Source organism: Chiloscyllium punctatum, chromosome 25, assembly GCF_047496795.1.
Source record: "Chiloscyllium punctatum isolate Juve2018m chromosome 25, sChiPun1.3, whole genome shotgun sequence".
Lineage (NCBI taxonomy): Eukaryota > Metazoa > Chordata > Chondrichthyes > Orectolobiformes > Hemiscylliidae > Chiloscyllium > Chiloscyllium punctatum.
The window spans coordinates 81,482,596-81,494,712 of record NC_092763.1 but is presented as its reverse complement, the minus strand read 5'-3'; positions in this window follow the sequence as shown (position 1 = coordinate 81,494,712).

The following is a 12,117-nucleotide window of genomic DNA, read 5'->3' as shown; positions in this document are numbered from 1 at the left end:
AGAACAAAAGGCATCATTTTTTACACAAATTAACTTGTTCATGAATTTACTCTGTCGTGAAAATCTCGAAGCCCAATGTCAAATTGACATCTGCAATATAAATGTTTGCATACACTCCTCGTTTATCCATAGTGAATTATCCCAAACCACCTTTATGCAAGTAAGCTATCTATTAGCAATATTTCAATCTTATTTTTAGCAAAATTCAAAGGCCAAAAATTGCCTACCGCGTGATCATCATTGCGCCATCAGGTTTTATTTTATTCTTTCAAACAGTTTGGAGAGAGCTGGGGATGTATAAATCATCGCTGGCTGAGAGATGGAAGATGAAGGAGACTTCCTCTTCACCTTGGAGCAGCGACTGTGTTTGCCGTAGGAAAGCAGCCAACAACACAATGTGGCAGCTAGAACAGCATTCAAAGTTTAGCAGCAGAAAGAGGAAGCAAGACAGCAGATTCAGCCACACAGGGTTGTGCAATCTCTGTTCTGAACCATATCTGGAATATGGCGTTCAGTTTTGGCCACAACACCACAGTATGTTGTTACCTATTTTATCAACTCCCATTCACAATTTTGAACCCTTCTATTTTATTCCCCCAAGCATCAGCCCTTGATATTCAATGACGTCACCATCACTGAATTCCCTTACTATCAACACCTTGGTGATTATCATTGACCAAAATTGAACTGGATTAGCCAACATTAAATATTAGACAGGTCTGGCAGCATCTATGCAGAGAGGAACAGAGTCAATGTTTCAACACCTGTGAAACTTCTTCAGAATTTTCCCAGGGTGTTGTTTTCTGTTTTTGTTCAGATACAATTATAGAAACAGATCCTTCAGTCAAACCAGTACATGCCAGTCATGATCCCAAACTAGGCAAAACTGGGTACTGCAGATGCTGGAGATCAGAGTCAAGATTAGAGTGGTGCTGGAAAAGCACAGCAGGTCAGGCAGCATCCGAGGAGCAGGGAAGTCGACATTTCGGGCAAAAGCTGGATTCCTGATGAAGGACTTTTGTCTGAAACATCAATTTTCCTGTTCCTCGGATGCTGCCTGACCTGCTGTGCTTTTCCAGCACCACTCTAATCATAATCCCAAACTAAACTAGTCCCACCTGCCCATGCTTGGCCTATATCCCTCCAAATCTTTCTTTGTCTCCCAATGTCTTTTAAACATTGTCACTGTACCCACATCCATCACTTCTACTGGAGGTTCATTTCACACAAGACCCACTCTCTGCATGAAAAAGTTGGTCCTTGTTTGTTTTTTTTTATCTTTCTTTCCTCACCTTAAAAATATGTCCCCTAGTCTTGAAATCCCCCACCCTAGGGCAAGGCCACCTACTGTTCAGTTTATCTATACCCCTTATGATTTTACAAACCTCTATAACATAATCCCTCAACCTCCTGCTCTCTAGTGAAAAAGATCCCAGCCTATCCAGCCTCTCTTGTCACTCAACCCTTCCATTCCTGGTAACACCCTGGTAAGTCTTTACCAGTCTGATGATATCCTTGCTCTAACAGGGCAACCAGGACTGGACACAGTACTCCAGAAGAGGCCTCACCAACATCTTGTACAACCTCAACATGATGCCCCAGCTCCAATACTCAGAGGTCTGAACAATGAAGACAAGCATGCTAAATGCCTCTTAAACATCTGTCTACCTGTGACGCAAATTTCTAAGAATTATGTACCTGTACCCCTGGGTCTCTCTCTTCTACAACACCACCCAAGGCCCTACTTTTAATTGTAATAAGTCCTCGCCTTGTTTGTTTTACCAAAATGCAACACCTCGCATTTATCCAAATTAAACTCCATTCGCCACTCCTCAGCCCATTGACTCAATTGATCAGCATGTGGAGTATTTTGGTTTCAGATAAATACTGTGGGAAGGTCAGATATTGGGAATTCTGCAGAAAGTAACTTATTTCCCACTCCCCAGATTCCAAGTCCTGGATGAATGCTGCTCCAATAATACTCAGGGAACGTAATGCCATCCAGGACATAGCAGCTCGCTTGTTTGACACCACATCCATCACCTTCAATACTCATTTCCTTCACAACTGATACTCAGTTGCTGCACTGTGTACCATTGACAAAACTCACGACAGCATCTCACCCAGACTCCTTGGACTGCCTCTTATAAACCATAGGATGCTTCTGCTGGAAGGACAAAAACAATACCTTGACAGGAACACTAGGACTTTCAAGGTACATAACATAACGACTTGGATTCGTATCACTGTCTCTTCAATGTTGCAGGGTTGAAAATTTGGGAAGTCCCTTTCTAAAAGAACTGTGACTGTTCTTCCACCAATTAGGCCACAGCCATTCAAGAGGGTAGATTCTTACCACATTCTCCAGGGCAATTAGGAAGGGGCAGTAAGTGCTGGCCCAATCAATAATGACCACATTGCTCCTGAAGAAGGTCCACTCTGAGCTCTTCTAGCTTCTACTTAACCTGCTAAGCATAAGCAAAATGAAAGTGAAATTCAGACTTGTTCTTCCTGCTTTCTCTGCAGGTCTCCAGTTGTAAGTATAGCAACAAGCCTGGGAGCCAATTACAGTCTCCCATGATGTAACAGGCATCAATTACATCATTAGATGGAAGTTACATAATTAAATAATCACACTTCAAATGAACTGAGAAAACATGACTAGATCTTAGCAGAGGAAAATCAAATTACCACCATTTTCTGAAGGTTAGATAAGTGGTTGTTTTTCATCAGTGCACACTCAAGGGGTTGAAGAGCTTTTTCCTGTAGTCTACATGACTATACCTCTGTTTTACTTACTTGCCCATCTTTAAGTGCCCTTCTCCATCCAGATGATAAGGTGTGGACTGGGAATTTTCTGTTGGAGGAGCCTTTGTGCATTACTGTACTGCATTTAGCATAACTGTAACTGAGTTTCAGTGATGGAGGGTGTGAATAAAACCATTAGGAAGAGGAGTAGGCTGGACCTACACAGTCAATGGTAGAGCTTTGGAGACTGTTTTAGGACAAAGAAATTTGGGGTACAGGTTCATAGCTCCTTGAAAGTGGAGTCACAGGTAGACTGGGCAGTGAAGAAGGCTTTTGGCATGCTAGCTTTCATTGGTTAGGGCATCGAATTATAAGGAGAGGTTGGCTAGGCTGGGAGTGTAGGAGACTAAGGGATGACCTCATAAAGTTCTGTCGAGGCACAGATTAGGTAGCAGCTTTTCCCCATGGTTGGGGAGTCTAAACCTAGAGGGCAGAGGATTAAAATGAGAGGGGAGAGACATGAAAGTGTCCAGAGGGGCAATATTTTCACACAGAGGGTGGTGTGGCTGCAATGGGCTCCCAGGCGTCATGGTGGAAGTGAGCACAACTTTGTCTTTAAGAAACATTTGAACAGGTTATGGATGGGATAGGCATGAAGGGAAATGGACCCCAAACACAGGTAAACAGGACGAGATTAATCGTGAAAACTGGGTTGGTGTGGATAAGTTGGACTGAAGTGCCTGTTTCTAAAAAAATTCAATGACTCTATTTCCACCACCATTTGGGAAAGAAAGTTCTCAAGACACATCTCTGAGAAAATAATTTTGATTTCTGTCTTACACAGGAGACCCTGTTGTTTTCTCACATCAGATTTTAGCTTCTTTATCCAAATCCCCATTTATTTGTGTCTTCTTTTTATCGATCGTTTTACAAGCAGGACTGTCTCCTCTAGAACATACAACATTCCAGCGCAGTACAGGCCCTTCGGCCCTCGATGTTGTGCCACCCTGTGAAACCAATCTGAAGCCCTTCTAACCTACACTATTCCTTTCTTGTCCATATGCCTATCCAATGACCATTTAAATGCTCTTAATTCTCTCTTGAGTAAAGAAACTACCACTGACATCTGATCTATATCTGTCACCCCTCAATTTAAAGCTGTGTCCCCTCATGTTAGTCATTGCCATCTGAGGAAAAATACTCTCCCTGTCCACCCTATCTAACCCTCTGATTATCTTCTATGTCTCATTTAAGTCACCTCTCAACCTTCTTCTCTCTAATGAAAAAGTCTCAAGTCCCTCAGCCTTTCTTCATAAGACCTTCCTTCCATGTCAAGCAAAATCGTAGTAAATCTTCTCTGAACCCTTTCCAAAGCTTCCACATCGCTCCTATAATGCAGTGACCAGAACTGTACACAATACTCCAAATGCAGCTGCACCAGAGTTTTGTACAGCTGCAGCATGGCCTCATGGTTCCGAAACTCAAACCCCCCTACTAATAAAAGCTAACACACCATATGCCTTCTTAATAACCCTATCAACCTTGGTTGCAACTTTCAAAGATTTATGTACCTGGACACCAAGATCTCTTTGCTCATCTATACTACCAAGAATTTTACCATTAGCCCAGTACTCTTTATTCCTGTTGCTCCTTCCAAAATGAATCATCTCACACTTTTCTGCATTAAACTCCATTGCCACCTCTCAGCCCAACTTGCAGCTTGACTATGTCCCTCTGTAACCTACAACATCCTTTGTCACTATCCACGATTCTACCGACCTTCGTGTCATCCACAAATTTCCTAACCCATCCTTCGATGCCCTCAATCAGGTCATTTTTATAAATGACAAACAACAGTGGACACAAAGCAGGTCGTTGAGGTACCCCACTAGTAGCTGAGCTCCAGGATGAATATTTCTCATCAACCACCACTCTCTGTCTTCTTTCAGCTAGACAATTTCTGATCCAAACTGCTAAACACCCTCAATCCCATGCCTCCGTATTTTGTGCAATAGCCTACCGTGGGGAACCTTATCAAATGTTGTTCTGAAATCCATATACACCACATCAAACGCTTTACCCTCATCCACCTGTTTGGTCATCTTCTCAAAGAATTCAATTAGGTTCATGAGGCATGACTACACTTCACAAAACCGTGTTGACTATCCCTAATCAATGTATTCCTTTCTAGATGATTATATATCCTATCTCATATAACCCCTTCCAACACTTTACCCACAACTTAAGGCTTACAGGTCTTTAATTTCCAGGGTTGTCTCTACTCCCCTTCTTGAACAAGGGGACAACATTTGCTATCCTCCAGCCTTCTGGCACTATTCCTGCAGACAATGACAACATAAAGATCAAAGCCAAAGGCTCGGCAATCTTTTCCCTGGCTTCCCAGAAAATCCTAGGATAAATCCCATCCAGTCCAGGGGATTTATCTATTTTTACACTTTCCAGAATTGCTAACACCTCCTTATACACCTCAACCCCATCTAGTCTAGTAGCCTGTATTTCAGTGTTCTCCTCGACTAAATTGTCTTTTTGTAGATTGAATACTGATGAAAAACATTCATTTAGCACTTCCCATATCTCTGCTGACTCCCACTACTATGCTTAATTGGCCCTAATTTTACTCTCATCATTCTTTTATTCTTGATATACCTATCTAAAGTCTTAGGGTTTTCCTTGATCCTATCCACCAATGACTTTTCATGTTCCCTCCTGGCTCTTCTTAGCTCTCTCTTTAGGTATTTCCTGGTTAACTTGTAACTGTCAAGTCCCCTAACTGAGCCTTCACGCCTCATCCTAATATAAGCCTTCTTCTTCCTCTTGACAAGACTTTCAAGTTCCTTAGTAAACCACAGCTCTCGCGCTCGACAACTTCCTCCCTGCCTGACCAGTACATACTTATCAAGGACCCGCAGTAGCTCAACATTTCAATTGTGCCAATCCCCTGCAGTTTCCTTCCCCATCCTACGCATCCTAAATCTTGCCTAATAGCATTGTAATTGCCTTCCCCCCAGCTATAACTCTTGCTCTGCCGTATGTACCTCTCCCTTTCCATCACGAATGTAAACCTAACCGACTTATGGTCACTATCACCAAAGTGCTCACTTACCTCCAAATCTAACACCTGGCCGGGTTCATTACCCAGTACCAATCTAATATGGCCTCATCCCTTTGTTGGTCTGTCTACACTCAGTGTCAGGAAACCCTCCTGCGCACATTGGACAAAAACTGACCCATGCAAAATACTTGAACTATAGTATTTCCAGTCAATAGTTGGAAAATTGAAGACCCCATAACAATTACCCTGTCACTCTCACTCCTATTGAGGATCATCTTTGTTATCCTATCTTCTACATCTCTGCAACTATTGGAGGCCTATAGAAAACTCCCAACAGGGTAATCTCTCCTTTCCTGTTTCTAATCTCAGCCCATACTACCTCAGTGGATGAATCCTCAAACGTCCTTTCTGCAACCGGAATACTGTCCTTAACTAACAGTGCAACATCACCCCCTCTTTTACCATTTTCTCTGTTCTTACTGAAACATCTAAGTCCCAGAGGCTGAAATAACTCTTAGCTACCCTTTCGCAACTGCTCACAATCTTGAAAACATCCCATAAATCTCTCCTCAGCCTTCTCCTCTCCCAGGAGGACTGTCCCAAATTTATCTCCAGAGCTGAAATTCCTCAGCAAAATCAACCGTATTCATAGAATCCCTACACTGTGAAAGTAGGCTATTTGGCCCATCGGGTCCACACTTACCCTCTAAAGTGCATCCCACCAATCTCTGTATCCCTTCATTTCTAGTGGCTAATCTACCAAACCTGCATATCTTTGGACTGTGGGGGGAAACTGAAACACCTGAGGAAACCCATGCAGTCATGGAGAGAATGTGCGAGGTTGGAATTGAATTCAGGTCCCTGGAGTTGTGAGGCAGCAGTGCTGAGCATTGAGCCACCGTGCCACCCCTAAATATTCTCAGCACAACATGTGAATATTGTCCACCATATTGTAATTGATTTTTCATCAATTCCAAGGAGAACAGTCTGACCTTTTGAACCTTTCCTGGAAACTGATGTCCTTCATCCCCAGTCACATCCTGCTAAATCTCTCGAGTAACCTTTCTAAGCCTTTACAACTCCTCAAGTACAGTCTGTAATAATTCAGTTGAGGTCAAACCATTGATTTCTGGATTCTTAGTGTATTCCTTTTGGTGTTGTGTTTTATCTCTGTGTTAAAAAAAAAAGCAATTACTTGCTTTCTAACTTAAGGTGATTGTTCACATTCAAATGGCTTCAGAAAAAAGCACATGACATGCGTTTATGAGAGAACTGAATGGAGAGATAGGCTTAAAATCTGGCATGAGGCAGATGAATGATGAGGTGATACTTATGGATTATAAACACCTATCCGGACTAGATGGGCCGAATGGCCTTTTTTATGCTCGATATTTCATTTCTGGAAATTAAATAATGGAAGTGCAAGTGGGATAGTTCAGTTCAAAGTAGTGAAAGAAATGTTTTGGACTGATTTCAAGATTCCTGAATGAGTCTTCAGACTTATTACGTTCACTTTGCTTCTCCCCACAGATGCTGTTCGATCTGCTGAGTATCACCAGTAATTTCTGTTTTTGGTCAGATCTCCACCATCTCCTGTCCATTGTTTGATCTTATGTTAGGAGATCTTCTTTAAAAGCAAAGGATGGTGATTGTGTTAAACTTACAGCACGAGTAAAGTCAGCATAAGTTCAACTCTCTCAATAGAGAGAGACAACTGGTGGCGGCTTCACCTTAGGGTCACCCATACCTCAGGCGACGGGTGACAGTGAGAAGGAGAGACCTTCAGGGTAACTTTAGCCAGTGTAGGAATTGAACCCAAACTTGTTTGCATTACTGTACTTGACAAACTGGCCATTCAGCCAACTGAATCACCTAGCCCCAAACTTTACAGATAGATCAGTGGAGTTGGAAAGGAAACATTTCAGTAGCTATTAGGTTCTACTGAACATCTCTTAGGACAGATCAATCATGTTGAACCACATGCCCTTCCTCATTGATAATTGCTTCATGACGTTGCTGTGTGAAAACTCATTCCTTTTGGTTTTGGAGTTTTTCTCACTGTTCTGAAGTTTGTTGGATATGCTGCGTGTAGCTATTAACTTGTGAAACTTCCAACAAAGTAAAGGCATTTGAAATGAACAATCCTCCTTCACACCTGCATTTTTATTCAGTTGAGGAAATGTTTCAGGAAGAAGTGATCAGTAATTCCAGAATTCTACAGCATGCCCTTTGGCAAAATGATACTGAAGGATTCTGACATTCCTGACATGCTCTGAAAGGTGTGGAGTGAGACAGAACTAGGAGGCACACTCAGAACTCCCTGACCATAGGGTGACACAGTGGCTCAGTGGTTAGCTCTGCTGCCTCACAGCACCAGAGACCGAGGTTTGATTCCCGCCTCGGGTGATTTGCACATTCTCCCTGTGTCTGCGGGCTTCCTCCAGGTGCTCTGGTTTCATCCCTCAGTGCAAAGATGTGCAGGTCAGTTGAATTGGCCTTGTTAAATTATCCAAAGTGTCATGCGCATTAGTCAGGAGTAAATATAGGGTGGGTGAGTGGGTCTCGGTGGGTTATTATTTGGAGGATCAGTGTGCACTTGTTGGACCAAAGAGCCTGTTTCCATACTGTGGGGAATCTAATCTAAATCCGTACTTCACCTCAAACAATTGAACTGATTGAAAACATCAAGTGTGTGAAAGGAGGGTTACGGCTAACAGGGGAATGGAACAAGTTCATAATTCCTGGAGAAAACCTGAACACAAATGAAGATGACCTACCAGGAGAGATGACTATTTAAATTTTAAGAAGTAGATGAATTAAAGAGAACTTGCAGTAGACAGTTAATAAACCTCCGTAAGATACAAGAGCCGAAGTAGGCCATTCAGCCCATTGAGTCTGGACTGCCAGTCAAAGAGGTCATGGCTGATCTGATCATCCTCAACTTCACTTTTTTTTGCTTTTTCATCATAACCCTCAATGACTAGACTAAAACATCTGTCCAACTCAGCCTTGAATATACTTAATGACCCAGCCTTGGTAGCCATTTTGCAGAAAATAATTCTGGGATTCACTACCCTCTGAGAGAAGAAATCCCTCCTCACCTTTGTTTAAAATGTGTGCGCTTTCACTCTGAGATTATGCCCTCAACTCACTAGACTCTCCTGCAAGGAGAAACAACTGGTTGTTGTCTAACCTGTCAAACCCCGTAAGAACCTTATAGGCTTCAATCAGGTTTCCTATCATTCTCCTAAACTCCAATGAGTACAAACCTGAGCAACTCAGCATCTCCCCATAAGAAGTCCCTCCATACCTGGTATAAGCCCAGTGAACCTTCTCTGGACTGCCTCCAATGTCAGTATTTCTTTCTTTAACTGAGAGACCCTAAACTTTTAACCGTACCCCAGCTGTGGTGTTGCAAAAGCACAGCCGGTCAGGCAGCGCCCGAGGAGCAGGAGAATCGACGGTTCGAGCATTAGCCCTGCATCAGGAATGAGGCTTGTGGGCCAAGGGGGCTGAGAGATAAATGGGAAGGGGTGGGGCTGGGGGGGGCGGGGGGAAGGTTGTTGGGAAGGTGATAGGTAGACGAAGGTGAGGGAGAAGGTGATAGGTTGGAGAGGAGGATGGAGCGGATAGGTGGGAAGGAAGATGGGCAGTCCTCCCTTTCTCTCAGCTATGCTCTGACAAGTAACTTGCATAGCTTTAGCCAAAACCACTCCATATGACTTTCTGATTACTTTGATGTTAATGTTTTGTGATTCATGCATGAAGACTCTTGAGTCCCTCTGTGCTGTTGTTTTCCATAGTCTTTTCCCATTTCAGTAATACTCAACTACCTTGTTCTTCCTGTTAAAGTGTATAAACTCATGGTTTGCACCTTGTATTCCATTTGCAAAGTTTTTGCCCATTCACCGAACCTAGCTGTATTCCTTTGTAGATGCTTCGTGTCATCATCCCCAATTGCCTTCCAACTTATTTTTGAGTAACCCTCAAACTTAGCTATAGTGCATTTACTTCCCTCATCTAAGTCATTCATAAATATTGTAAATAATCATGTCCCAGCACTGAGGGTGAAGTATATTTATTTATGACAGGCATGGATAAGGTAGGTAGTCAGTCTTTTTTCCCAGGGTGGAAATGTGAAATACTAAAAAGCAGAGGTTTAAGGTGAAAGGGGAAATATTTAAGAGAGTTGAACGCGGAAAGTTTTTTACACAGAGGATGGTAAGTGCCTGGAACATGTTGCCATGGGAGATGTTCGAATCAGAAATGTTAGTGAAGTCGAAGTGACATTTGGTCAGATGCATGAACAGGCAGGGAATAGAGGGGTATGGACCTTCTGCAGGCAGATGGGATTAGTTTCGAATGGCATCATGGTCGGCACAGACATGGTGGGCCGAAGGGCCTGTTCCCGGGGCAGTACTGGTCTATGCTGTAAGGTTACATGAGATGTCACAGTATTGGTGGAGAATGAACTTACTGCTCAGAAAAGGTTGACACTAGGAGAACACTTAAGGATAAAGGGATGAATTGTATATCTGTCCAGTGAAGCCTGGGCGAAGTTGTATACATCAGGTTGTATTCAAGTGAAGGATATTAGGGCTTAATAACATGCTGACTTGTTATATCCAAAAGTATATGATTTAAAGTAGAAAGCATGTGAGGAAAATTGCATTTACTTCACTCAGCTGATGAAGAAAGAGAAAGGAAGTGAATAGCTGAAGAGTCATTAATTCCATGTTGGATATTACGCCTGTAGCAAACTGCAACTATCAATTACATTACATGTACAACAAACTTTGGAATTATGGTTCTGTTGGTTTTATAGTGTTTGATAAAGCCAGCTGAGCACTATCAAGAAATACAACTGGGAATTCAAAATTTCAGGGAGAGTGAGATGAGGATATGAAGGAAAAAGGGTCAGAAAGAGATGTTAATGAGATTACATGAAGAGAGATCGAAAAGGACAATACAGAAAGTGAAGAACAATCAGGTCAAATAATCTGTCTCTGTGCTATATATTCTATCATTCCATGTACAGTAATTTTATTCATTGCTTTCTATGATTTACAAAACCAGTCTTTTCAATTCTGCCTTGTTTTTGCAGTAAATAGACCGTATTTATTAAATTAACTGAAATTTGCTTCTCTAACCATTCTCCACTCTACCGTTCTCTAACAGTTTAGTATTAGCATTTATTGAAAAAGGCTTAATGGTAAAAAAAAAGCCTTTAAACACATTTAACATGCCAACAGGCTGATAATTTAACACTGCTTTTGCAAGTTTTAAAGATAGGGAACGTGAGTTGAAAAGATTCCCCAGACTGGTGAAAGAATTCTAATCCCACCAGATCAACTTCAATGGAAGTATTCAACTAATTAACATTATGTGATGTCTCCCGTTGACAAAATGCATATTATACCATGTACTCAGAATGAGCTGTATCCACATTTTTGAAGTTTGAAGAGAATTTAAACATTGACATATGGTTGATAATGAGGAGGGAAGCTATAGACAGTAGTTAGTTTTAAATGATCTGATCAGTTGGGAAGTGGCAAAGACAGGTGGGCAGTTCAATAAGACGCTTAAGAAGATCAGTCGAATCCTTCCCTTTATTCATTGAATAGGACATTGTGCTGGAACTGGATAAATTATTCATTAGGCCCCAATATGAGAACTATGTGTCATTCTGGTCAACTCATTTCAGAAAGGACAGAATCACAATTTGTGAGTTTTGTGGACAGGAAACGACACCGCCCCAGGAAATGATGTTACCACAGGAAATGATATCACTGAAGATGTAACCGAGCAGAGTGACGAAACATCTGGAAATGAATCTTCCAGCTCAGCGAGGAAACCTACGTCCATGTAATCACAATAGATAAGGAACGGAAAAGATTTACAAGGATTGGAAAAACAACACTGAGGAAAGATTGGATTGACTGAGATTGTTCTCCCTCGAACAGAGGAGGCTAAGGAGAGATTTGATTGAGGTGTTTGAGGTGATAAGGCTTGAATAGAATGGATAAGGAGCAACTGATGAGAGGGCGTAGAATTAGAGGGTGGTAAGATTAGAGGGTGATGAGGGAAGAGTTTTTTTTACCATGAAGGTGATGAAGGGGTCTGGAACTCACTAACTCGAAGGGTAGAAGAGAAGGAACCCTTAACTCATTTAAAAGGTGTTGGGATGTGTAACTAACCCAGCAGGGCTACAGGCTGATGCTGGAAAGTGGGGTTAGGCTGGGTTTTCCTTTTTTTGGACAATGTAGACATAATGAAGCAAGTGGCTTTAATCTATT